We start from the raw sequence: 10,493 nt of genomic DNA, 5'->3' as shown, positions 1-10,493 counted from the left end.
GTGGGAATTTCTGTACTAAATGTAAAGTCTTTGGAGAACCGCTTAGGGTAGCACTGTCAGCCCACACCCTCCCCTCACCCCGCTTTATTTTTCCTCTGGCACAGCACTTAGCACCATCAGACCCATCAGATATTTACGGCCTATCCCTGCTGCCCCTCCCGGGCAGGGATTTTGTCTTGGTTCGCATCTGCAGCTCCAGGGCCTAGAGCAGCCTGGGCACTTAGTAGGCCCAGTGAGTATCTGCGGGAGGGCTGAATGGGTGCGTGGACAACATTCCTCTTACTGACCCCGCTGCGAGGTGAGCCAGGCAGGGACTGTCACCATTCCTGAAGTCCAGGTGAGGGGGAAGCGACCCAGGGACAGGAACCTGGCCGGCCCGAAGGTCTGGAGACCAGGATTCGAGCCCGAGCCCTACCTGACAGGCTGTGACCTTGGGGGCCACCCCTGCGCCTCTGAGGGCCGGGTTTCCTCCTCGCACAATGAGGGCAATGACCCCCAACCGCAGCGCGCCCCGCAGTGACTTGCCCAAGGTCACCACCATCCCGGGCCCGTGGCGCCCCGGCTCGGGAGGACATGGGCCAGGCGGGCGCGGGGTTCTGGGGTGGGGGCCGGCGCAGGGCGGTCCCGGGGCGCGGCGCGCGCTGACGCCGGGGCCCCGCGATGCGGCGGGGACTGGGCGCGGGGGGAGGCGCGTCGCGAGGCAAGCGTCCTCCTTTTGTGCGAGCGCCGGCGGCTCGGCTTCTCGAAGGTAAACAGCGCTTCCTCTTCCTCCTCGCCGCGCCTCTTCCTTTTATAGTTATTTCTCGCCTGGCACTCGCCCGGGCCGCTGCTGCTGCTGCTGCCGCCGCGGCGGGGGCAGCTTGCAAACCTGTGGCGGTGACGTGAGCCCCGCCAACCCGGAAACGGCGGCGGCGGCACCGGAGGCTCCGAGTCTCCTGCGCTCCCGCGCCGCGCTCCCCTCGTCCGCCCGGGCCGCCAGGTACGTGCCGGGGCTCTGAAGGCGCCGCCGCCCGGCCAGCCCGCGCGCGCGCCCCTGGAGCCGATTTGCTCCTGGAGAGGGCGCGGGGTGCGGGGCGCGCGCGTGATGGGTGCAGGGAGAGGCTGGGGTGCAATCCGGGCCGCCGGGCCGGGCGCTGCGGCGGGTGGACAGGGGGCGCCGCCGGGGTGGGGGCGTCCGGGCGGGCGGGCGCGGGGGTCCCGGGGGAGGCTTCTCGAGTGCGCGGGGGGCGGCGGGCGGACACGAGGGGAGCGCGCAGCGGGGCCGCCGCCCGGGTCCACCCAGCTGCGGAGCCGGCGCCTGGTGCGCCTCGAGGCAGGGGGCGCTCGGGTCGGGGTGGCTGGTCCTGGGCAGACCCTTCCTGCGAGCCAGGTGTCGGCGCGGGGACTGACCCTGGCAGCAGCGCTGGCCCCCGGCCACCACCCATCAGGAGCTTGGAAGGCCAGTGGCATTCGATTTGAGGAACTAAAGGGGGTGAACAAAATCTCCATTGGCCTCAAGACTTCCTCCTGGGGTGGCCACCCGCCTATGTTTAAAGAGCACTTCCTCTTCGTCTTTTATCTTTTCATCATCCTTCTTTTTAAATGGAAGTTCAGTGTTAAAGGGTGGGTACCCTTGCAGCCTGCAGGGCTTTCCTGGGGCTGTGTACATACACACTGGGGGTGGGAGAAACCTGTGTGTCCTTTGAAACGTGTGTTCTGTGTCAGGGGTGGAAGGAAGGAGGTCTTCCCGTGCTGGAGCTTCTTGGGGTGTGTTTTTGCTACCCACCCTGCTGCGTGAGGTGGAGGGGTGCAGAGGGATAGAGTGGGAAGCTGGGGCTGCGGAGGAGTGTCACGTGCACTTTGCACCCATGTTTAATTCCTGGCCCTGCCGTTTACTAGCTGTGTGACCTTGGGCAAGTCGCTTACCCTCTCTGAGTCTTAGGGTCCCGTCTGTAAAATGGGCTGCTGCGAGTGGGGCCTTGAGAAAACCAGCGTAGATTTCCTGGCCTGGAGGGGGCGCAGTGATAGAAAGTGTCATTGCCAGTCACCTTGAATTTCTGCATCCCCAGCACCTAGAAAGGGTGCCTTGGAGCACGTGGGAAGCACCCCATAGATAATTGTGAGATGAACGGGTGGGTGGTGAGTTTTGAGAGGTGAGCCAGTGTGCTTCCACATTTTGGCTTCCTTGCCCTGTAACTTCCATCCACGATCCCCGGGGAGCAGTTTTGCCATGGGAGTTGGATGGACTCCTCCCCTCTCTGAGGAAGACCATCTTGTGAAAATATATTTACTCCCTTGTGAAAAAGGGCTTATCTGACTTTGAGATTCTCCCATTCTTGGAAGATTGCACTGGGGGAAAAATAAAAAGAAGGCGTCATTTTGATTGCCACTGCCAGATGACTGACTGAGGCCAGCAGCCAAGGCTGAGCCAGGGCTGACGGCTGGGATGGTTTCCCAGGCCTGGGGTTCCTGTAATGTGGGGGAAGCCCGGAAGAGGTGGCTTTTCTACCTTGGTCGGCATGCAGAAGTGGTCAGCTGGCCTGAGTTTTCTTCCTGGGGAGACACGTTGGAATTTGCACTCTAGATCGTTGTTGGGCTCACAGCACGGAGAAGGGCAGAATGTGTGATGCAGGAGGCTGCAGTGGGTTCTAGCACAGGGAGACTTGGAAATGGTTTTCAAATAAAGGCCGATATATGTTTCTACCTTCACTTTGGGAGATTTTCAAGTAATTTTGCTCTCTCTGACAGCCACCCCTTCTCCTTTCTCAGCTCCCAAAGTCTTCTGTGTACCTCTCTTAGGATCCTTAGCTATGTGGGTCCCCCAACTCCCAAGCCCCGTAAGTGCTACTATTATTTTTAAGAGACAATAGCAGACCCTTCTGTGCAGCAACATCCTGCAGTTTGAGCATGTGCGGATTCATTTTGTTTGTGTTTTGGAGAAAGGGTCTAATGGTATTGTTGAGGTTGAAGTAGTGCAGTGGTGTGATTATGTCTTACTGCAGCCTTGACCTCTCAGGCTCAAGCCATCCTCCTACCTCAGCCTCCCAAGTAGCTGGGACCATAGGTGTGTGCCACCATGCCCAACTAATTTTTTAATGTTTTGTAGAGACAGAGTCTCCCTGTGTTGCCCAAACTCCTGGGCTCAAGGGATCCTCCCTGCCTTAGCCTCCCAAAGTGCTGGGATTACAGGCATGAGCCAGTGTGCCCGGCCCAGGTTCATTTTTAATGACTGAACTGTGGAGTGGCCAGGATTACCTGTAAAGGAGAGCTAGGGTTCTCATTTTCCTGAGACTTAGAGAGAGTGCGGGACTTGGCCCAAGACCTTCAGTCAGGAAGGGGCAGATTGAGGGTCCTCACCTAAGTCTTCAGCCTGCAGAGCTCACATTTCTTCTTGCAGACCCTGAGTGATCTTTGTGCTTCCTCTGGCATCTGACTTGCTGCCTGGCACATGCAGGAAACGGTACATGTCTTTGACAGAATGAGCAGAATGATGGGTTCCTCTTTGCTCTTTGAGGATGGACATTCTTTTTCCATCTCGAGGTCAGCCCACTGGCCTGCAGTTGACCTTGAAATGGTTCTCCCGTGGTTCCTCCCTATGTGGAATCCTGGTCCCTGACAGCTCTTATATCAGGATCCAGAGACCCATGCACAGGAAGCACAGGAAGGACGCCTGAGGGATGCCGGTGCCAGGAGGTTGTGGCCTCACCCGTGCTCAGCATTACTGCCATCTCGTTAATTGAAGAGACCACCATTCATGTGGCTTTGGCGGTCTGGGACTTGGCTGTCTTCAGCAAAATCAGCCATCACTGAGCATTGTAAAGGAAGTGTTGTAAAATTCAGATTACAATCTGAATTTCCACTATCTCTTGGCCGTGCAGCCTTCGAGAGGTCACTATACTCTCGGCACCCTCTTTTCCTCATCTCTAAACAGGCAAAAGAATCCCCATCGGTCTCCCAGGGCTCCTGAGTAAGAGAGTAAGATCCAAATTCATACCTCGGTTTTCTTTCTCACTGCTCATGTGCATGGAACCAAATTTGTTCCCTTCTTGGAGCCTCAGTGTTCTCATCTGTAAAACGGACGCACATATCATGGGGTTGTGTTGCTCCTGGCAGTAACGTAAGCGAAGCCCTTAGCATAGGCCCCTGTTCCCATTGCACACCCCGTATAATAGTGATCACCATCCATGATTTTTGTTAACAACAGTAATAATCACTGTTTCCTCAGCAAGCGTATAGGCATCTCAAAGACCAGATTCTTCTCTATTTTAGCTTGAATTGGAGCTTTTTGAAAGAAATAAATTTGGCTGGGAGGAGTGAAGGGTTGATTTTTTTTTTTTTTCTCTTCCCTAAAGGGGATACTTGATAAAGGCCTGTTGAAAAACAGATCCTTCTGATCTTGTTTTTCATTCATTTCTCAGGGTAAGGGCTGTCCCCCGTCCCTGTTTTTCTGTCTCTCTTGTAAAGTCCCCTCTTTATGTGTCTGTGACACTCATTTCCTATCTTCTCATAACCTTCGCGTCGACTTCTTCCTGCATTCAGTTGAGACTTTCCTTCTCTGGGCTCTCAAGTGGACAGGTCCTTTTGCTTCAGTAGAACTTTGGCACTTAAGTCTTTGATAGTCTTAAAACAGGTGATTGGCCTCCCCAGGCTGAAAGAAACGCAACTCTGTTAGCCTAGGATGCACGAGGTTAAGAGCAATTTTTTTTTCCTCTCCTCCTTTTCTCCTTCTAGAGGCAGTGAAGGTTTGGGGGCCCTATAGCCTGTGTTCACATCCTGGCTCTGCCACTCACTAGCCTTGTGGCCTTGGCCAAGAGACTTCCTTTCTCTTTGTCTCTCTCTTCATCTTTCAAATGAGGACTAACAGTCGCCACCTGGAAGTGTTGTGAAGCTCAACCCAGAGGCTGTATGGACAGTGCCCAGCAGAGAGCATGGCACCTAGTAGGTGCTCAGCAGTGTCTGTTTCTTCCCTCGGCCCCTGGTGCTCTTTCTGTCCCTCCCCTAGTCCCATCATCTGTCCCCACATCCATCGTCTTGCCCTCCCCGGACAGAGCTTCAGTTTCCTTTGGGAATAATGCCTTTGGCTGGCAGGTCATTCCTAGATTAAAGTTGGAACCTCCAAGCTTTATAAAGTCCAAGTGTGCTATTTTAAACCAATTGTGGAGTTTTGTGTGGTGCTTCCGCTGAATGGAAAGATAATTGTACCAGAGCTTGTCAAGAAGAGTAAATGGGCGAGTCGTGGAGCTTACATTCTGTCCCATTGATTTTTTTTTTTCCTTCTTTTGGAGGACTTACTAGCTGCCATCTGCTCCTTGAACATCGTGTTCATAAATATATAAATAATCAAAGTTGATGAGGAGGTTTGCTTAAAGAAGTGTTGCTGAGAGTGATTTTTATAAATATTTAAGATAATCTGAAATCATTAAAGGAATTGCGGGGTTTATTAAAAAACTGAAGACGTGTTTTGGAAAGGATCCTTTTCTTTACAAGCTAAATAAATGTCAAGAGTAGAGAAATGAGGGACGAGAGCTTTCTGAGCGTGGACATGAGACCCATGCTGGTGAGTGGGCAGCCAGTCTGTCTGACTCTGCCAGGCCTCAGCGTTCTTTTTTTTTTTTAATTTTTTTAATTTTAATTTTAATTTTAATTTTTCAGATGGAATCTTGTTCTGTCGCCCAGGCTGGAGTGCAGTGGCACAATCTCGGCTCACTGCAAGCTCCGCCCCCTGGGTTCACACGATTCTCCTGCCTCAGTCTCCCAAGTAGCTGGGACTACAGGTGCCCGCCACCGCGCCTGGCTAATTTTTTTTTTTTTTGTATTTTTGTATTTTTAGTAGAGATGGGGTTTCACTGTGTTAGAGACAGGGTTTCTCCACATTGGCCAGGCTGGTCTCGAACTCCTGATCTTAGGTGATCCACTCGCCTCAGCCTCCCAACGTACTGGGATTACAGGTGTGAGCCACTGCGCCTGGCCGCCTCAGCGTTCTTGAAAGCTGCCTGGGCTTCCTTGAGGGTTGGAGAGGGCCAGCGATTAATGTGTGCCAGGATTCCCCCCGGGGAGCACACATTTCATATTCTGCTTGTGAGAGTCAGTGGCAGGCTTCTAGAAGGTTCCTAAGGCAGATCTCCTTTGGTTAATGATGGGCTATGTTTTAGTGAGACCTGTTAAGGCCCACAGTTCTGGAGGCTTCTAGGTGGTAGAAGCAAGGGAGGGAGGAGTTGGAGGAGAACTTTCCAAACTTGAGTGTGCTGTGCATCACGTGGGGATTGCCTTGGAGGTTCTGAGCAGGGGCTGGGGCGGGCCGAGATGCTGCATTTTGAACACTTTTGCACATAATGTGATGCCTCTGGATTGTAGACCACACTTTGAGTGCAGTGGGCCAGGAAATCATCCAGCCTGACCCGCTCCCCCTCATTCATTCAGGAGCTGGGCTGATGCTGATGGTGCAAATCTGTATATGACCCTGGTGGTTCCCGAGGTGGCTTAATGGAGGAGGCAGGCATGCGAAAACACATATGACAAAGTGACGAAGGCCTAGGACGGACCTCAAGACAGGCGACAGTGGGAGCAGGAAGGGATGGTAGAGAGATTGCCTCTGTCTGCCAGCAGGTGCTGAATAAGCCCAGGGGGTCCTAGATGCTGTGAGCCATTGAGATGGGGCTGCCTTCAGGGAGGGGAGGAAGAGAGGCAGTGTGAGCTGAACATCTCCTCCACGTGATGGTGGCCTGTAAGGACTGAGCAGAAGAAACCCCGTTCTCAGAGTTTCAGGCCTAAGCATCCAGTACATCCACACAAGGGAACTGGGACTCCCCAGGGGGAAGCATCTTGACCAGGAGGCACAGTCAGGGCTGGAACCTAGGCCGCCGGCTCCTGAGCCTGGTTTTTGCTCACTGCTCCACAGTGCCGCCGTCTGCATCCACTGCTGTGTTTAGCAGTAAGGCTGTGAGAGCCGGAGGATGCTGAGGACTGGAGTCTTTCCTTAGTTCAAAATGTACCGCTGTCCTTAATCTTCCTTCAGCAGGGGACCAGACACTTAAATCCACGATGAAAAAGAAGGCCCAACGTGGGAAAAGTGGCAGCTTTGAAATCAACATACACAGTGCCAGAGACTAATCTTCGTTCTGTCTTTTCCCCTTCCCGGCACCAGCATCCTTTGATAAGAAGGTGGGGGAAGGACAGTGAGGGCCCCGTTGTGCAGAGGAGTTAAGGATGGGAAAGGCTTGGGCGGCAGGAGGAAGAAAAGTGCCATTCTTTCCTCATCTGCTTAATAGAGTCTCCTGTCACTGGCTCTGTCTGGCTGATTTGAGTTCTTTGGAATTTATATCCAGTGCTCACTCAACGAAGCCTATTGCGTGGCAGGGCTGATGGAGCCCTGGCCCTGCTCCTCAGTGCTGCATGACCTTGGGCAAATCACATCCCACTGCAGAACCAGAATTGTCATTGATGAAACTGGGCTACTATCACCTGCTTCCCTGGAATGTTTGGAGGATTGAGTGTGATAATGTGTATCAAAGCATCTAGCATAGTCTCTAGCAGAAACCCTCCATATACACATCCTTCCTCCCATGGGACATAGTCACGGCTGGGTGAGAGCTGTATGATTTGTCCAGGCCTATCCTTCTGGCAGAGATGGGATCTGAATTTAATGCAGGGGGGAAGTTCTTCAAGATGCTTTTGGGCTGGGCACGGTGGCTCACACGTGTAATCTCTGCACTTTGGGAGACCGAGGCGAGTGGATCACCTGAGGTCAGGAGTTCAACAGCAGCCTGGCCAACATGGTGAAACCTCATCTCTACTAAAAATACAAAAATTAGCTGGGCGTGGTGGCGGGTGCCTGTAATCCCAGCTACTCGGGAGGCTGAGGCAGGAGAATTGCTTGAACCTGGGAGGCAGAGTTTGCAGTGAGCCAAGATTGTGCCATTGTACTCCAACCTGGGCGACAAAAAGGAAACTCCATCTCAAAACAAAACAAAACAAAACAAAACAAAGATGCTTTTGAACTCCTCGGGTGGCTTTATGAAAAATGAAACACTGCCAGGTTCGTGGTTGGCACCTTTGAAAAAGGACAGTGGCAGGTTGAGAAGCAAGGACCTCGGAACCAAGGAGGTCTTTGATTCAGACCCGACTCCCTAACTCTGAAGTCTTTTGCACATTGCATAACCTCTCTTGGCATCTTAGTGTCTGTTTCCCAGCTTGTTGTGGCTCTTAGGTCAGAAAATGTCTGAATGTACCTGGCATAGGGTCTGGCATCAGTGGATGCTCAGTACTTTGAGCCCCTGGTCTACAGAGCCTCAGTGCTGGGACTCAGGGAGAGGAACATGTAGACTAAGGGAAGTTTCTGTACCAGCCCCAGCTTTGCTCAAAACCAGAGTTGAAGTAGAATGCAGGAGACGACGTGGAAGTGAAACTTGGGCAATAACTTCCTAAAATGTCTGCTTTGCTCCCCTGAACTCTGGTTTTGTGTATTGCCTTCTGCCCCTGGGACACCAGAGACCAACCAGTGTGTAGACAGATCAAACAGGCTTGCAAATGAAAGAATCAAATGGAGATTTCTGTTTTCTGAAAAGTGGTATTTGACAGTCATTCCTAAACATGCCTTCATAACTCTCCAGTTTTCAGGTCTTGAGGGAACAGTGAGATTCATCCTGCCATTCAACAACAGAACAGTCACTGAGTGAGCACCTACTGTGTGCTAGGCCCTGTGATGGATCCACGTGGGGAAGGATACTGTGTGCCCCACAGCCACCCGACACACGTCCCTGAGGCCTGAGCAGCCTGGAGAATGAAGAGTTTGGGTTTATTTCTTTGGGTTAACTTAAACTCAGCCCTTCTAGGCCCATTCTTCTCACTCAGGAATTGGAGAAGTTTTTCTGAGGGGTTTGGAATGGATGGCAGGGAGAATCACCAGACACCATGAATGACAGGCCAGTGGGTTGATGGTGGCGAATGGAGCAGGAGCTAGGGGGTGAGGTCACATTTCTAGACTATGTGTGCAGGCAGCTATGGACCTGGCAGAAAGCCCCTCTATTTTTATTTTATTTATTTATTTTTTTTGAGACAGAGTCTCGCTCTGTCACCCAGGCTGGAGTACAGTGGCACAATCTCGGCTCACTGCAACCTCTGCCCCCTTGGGTTCAAGCAATTATCCTGCCTCAGCCTCCTGAGTAGCTGGGACTACAGGCACCTGCAACCACACCTGGCTAATTTTTGTACTTTTAGTAAAGACGGGGTTTCACCATGTTGGCCAGGCTGGCTTCGAACACCTGACCTCAGGTGATCTGGCTGCCTCGGCCTCCTAAAGTGCTGGGATTACAGGTGTGAGCCACCATGCCTGGCCTGAAAGCCCCTCTTAACAGGGCTCCCATCAGGATCACATCATGGGTTTCTGTGATTTTGGAGCATGGAGCAGGTGTCCTGTACTTTGTTTTTGTCGTTGTTGTTGTTGTTGTTTTTTGGAGACAGAGTTTCGCTCTTGTTGCCCAGGCTGGAGTGCAGTGGTACAGTCTTGGCTCACTGCAACCTCTGCCTTCCGGGTTCAACCAATTCTCCGGCCTCAACCTCCCAAGTAGCTGGGATTACAGGTATGTGCCAACACGCCCAGCTAATTTTGTATTTTTAGTAGAGACAGGGTTTCACCATGTTGGGCAGGCTGATCTCGAACTCATGACCTCAGGCAATCCATCTGCCTCGGCCTCCCAAAGTGCTGGGATTACAGGCGTGAGCCACTGTGCCTGGCTGTGTCATGTACTTTGAATATTTTATTTCTTACTTTCAGGGTAACTCTTATGAGGCAGGTCATATTATTCCCATTTTACAGATGAGGAAACTGAGAAAACCTGGAGGCTAATAAAAAGCAGAGCTGGAATTCAAATGTGCCAGGCCAGCTTCAGTGCCCACCTCCTGTTTTTGCTACGTCCTTCGGTGAACCTTGAATGTAACTGGAAAAGTCTATGAATGGAGTTGTGTAGCCAAGAGCAGACACTGCTCCTGCTGGACCCTGCTGGGAGAGGGCGGTGGGTTTCTCAGTGGGCATCTCATAACAACGGGCATCTCAGCAGCCCTCAGGGCCAAGAACCACCTACTGCAAACTTGTCAGCCAAGGAAGCTCAGAATTTATAATTGCTGTTGTAAGTAGATTACTTGAGCTAATTTGAGCAGTGAGGTTTTTGGTAAAGTTAGTGTGAAACTGACTCATACTAATAATCTACTTCTTGATGTATTTGGTGTTGGGATTTGTAGCACTTTGCATTGTCTGCATATATGCATCCGCACAAGAAAAGATTTGGGGGAAAGAAAGGTCCTGAGACCTTACACTCTGGGGGATTGAATTTAAAAGGAAAATTTCAATGTTTGGATCCTGGTCCATGTAGACTTGAGCAAATAAGGTGCACATGGGATTTAGACCTCTGCTTTCAAGTTCCCCTACCCGTTTTCTATATGTGACCTTGCCAGCATACTCTGTGCACGTGTTCCTTCTTCTGCGGGATTTCTTTAATCTGCTCATACCTTGGGTGTTC

General features: G+C 52.0%; 1 protein-coding gene across 23 annotated transcripts in view; it reads left to right on the top strand.

Moving 5' to 3' along the window:
• The first annotated feature begins 656 nt into the window (after window positions 1-656).
• CYRIB (CYFIP related Rac1 interactor B) overlaps window positions 657-10,493 on the top strand; it is a 177,560-nt gene continuing 167,723 nt past the window's right edge. For 8 of the 23 annotated variants that reach the window (XM_033202907.1, XM_033202908.1, XM_033202898.1 and 5 more), the window contains exon 1: window positions 657-748. The gene's annotated coding sequence lies outside the window, so the exon portion shown is untranslated. Of the gene's footprint in view, window positions 980-10,493 lie in introns of all 23 variants that reach the window. The other 15 variants (XM_033202906.1, XM_033202902.1, XM_033202887.1 and 12 more) reach the window with 6 other exon arrangements.

Source organism: Trachypithecus francoisi, unplaced genomic scaffold, assembly GCF_009764315.1.
Source record: "Trachypithecus francoisi isolate TF-2019V2 unplaced genomic scaffold, Tfra_2.0 Lachesis_group7, whole genome shotgun sequence".
NCBI lineage: Eukaryota > Metazoa > Chordata > Mammalia > Primates > Cercopithecidae > Trachypithecus > Trachypithecus francoisi.
The sequence above is the reverse complement of the archived record's forward strand: the minus strand, read 5'-3'. Positions and strand labels throughout refer to the sequence as shown.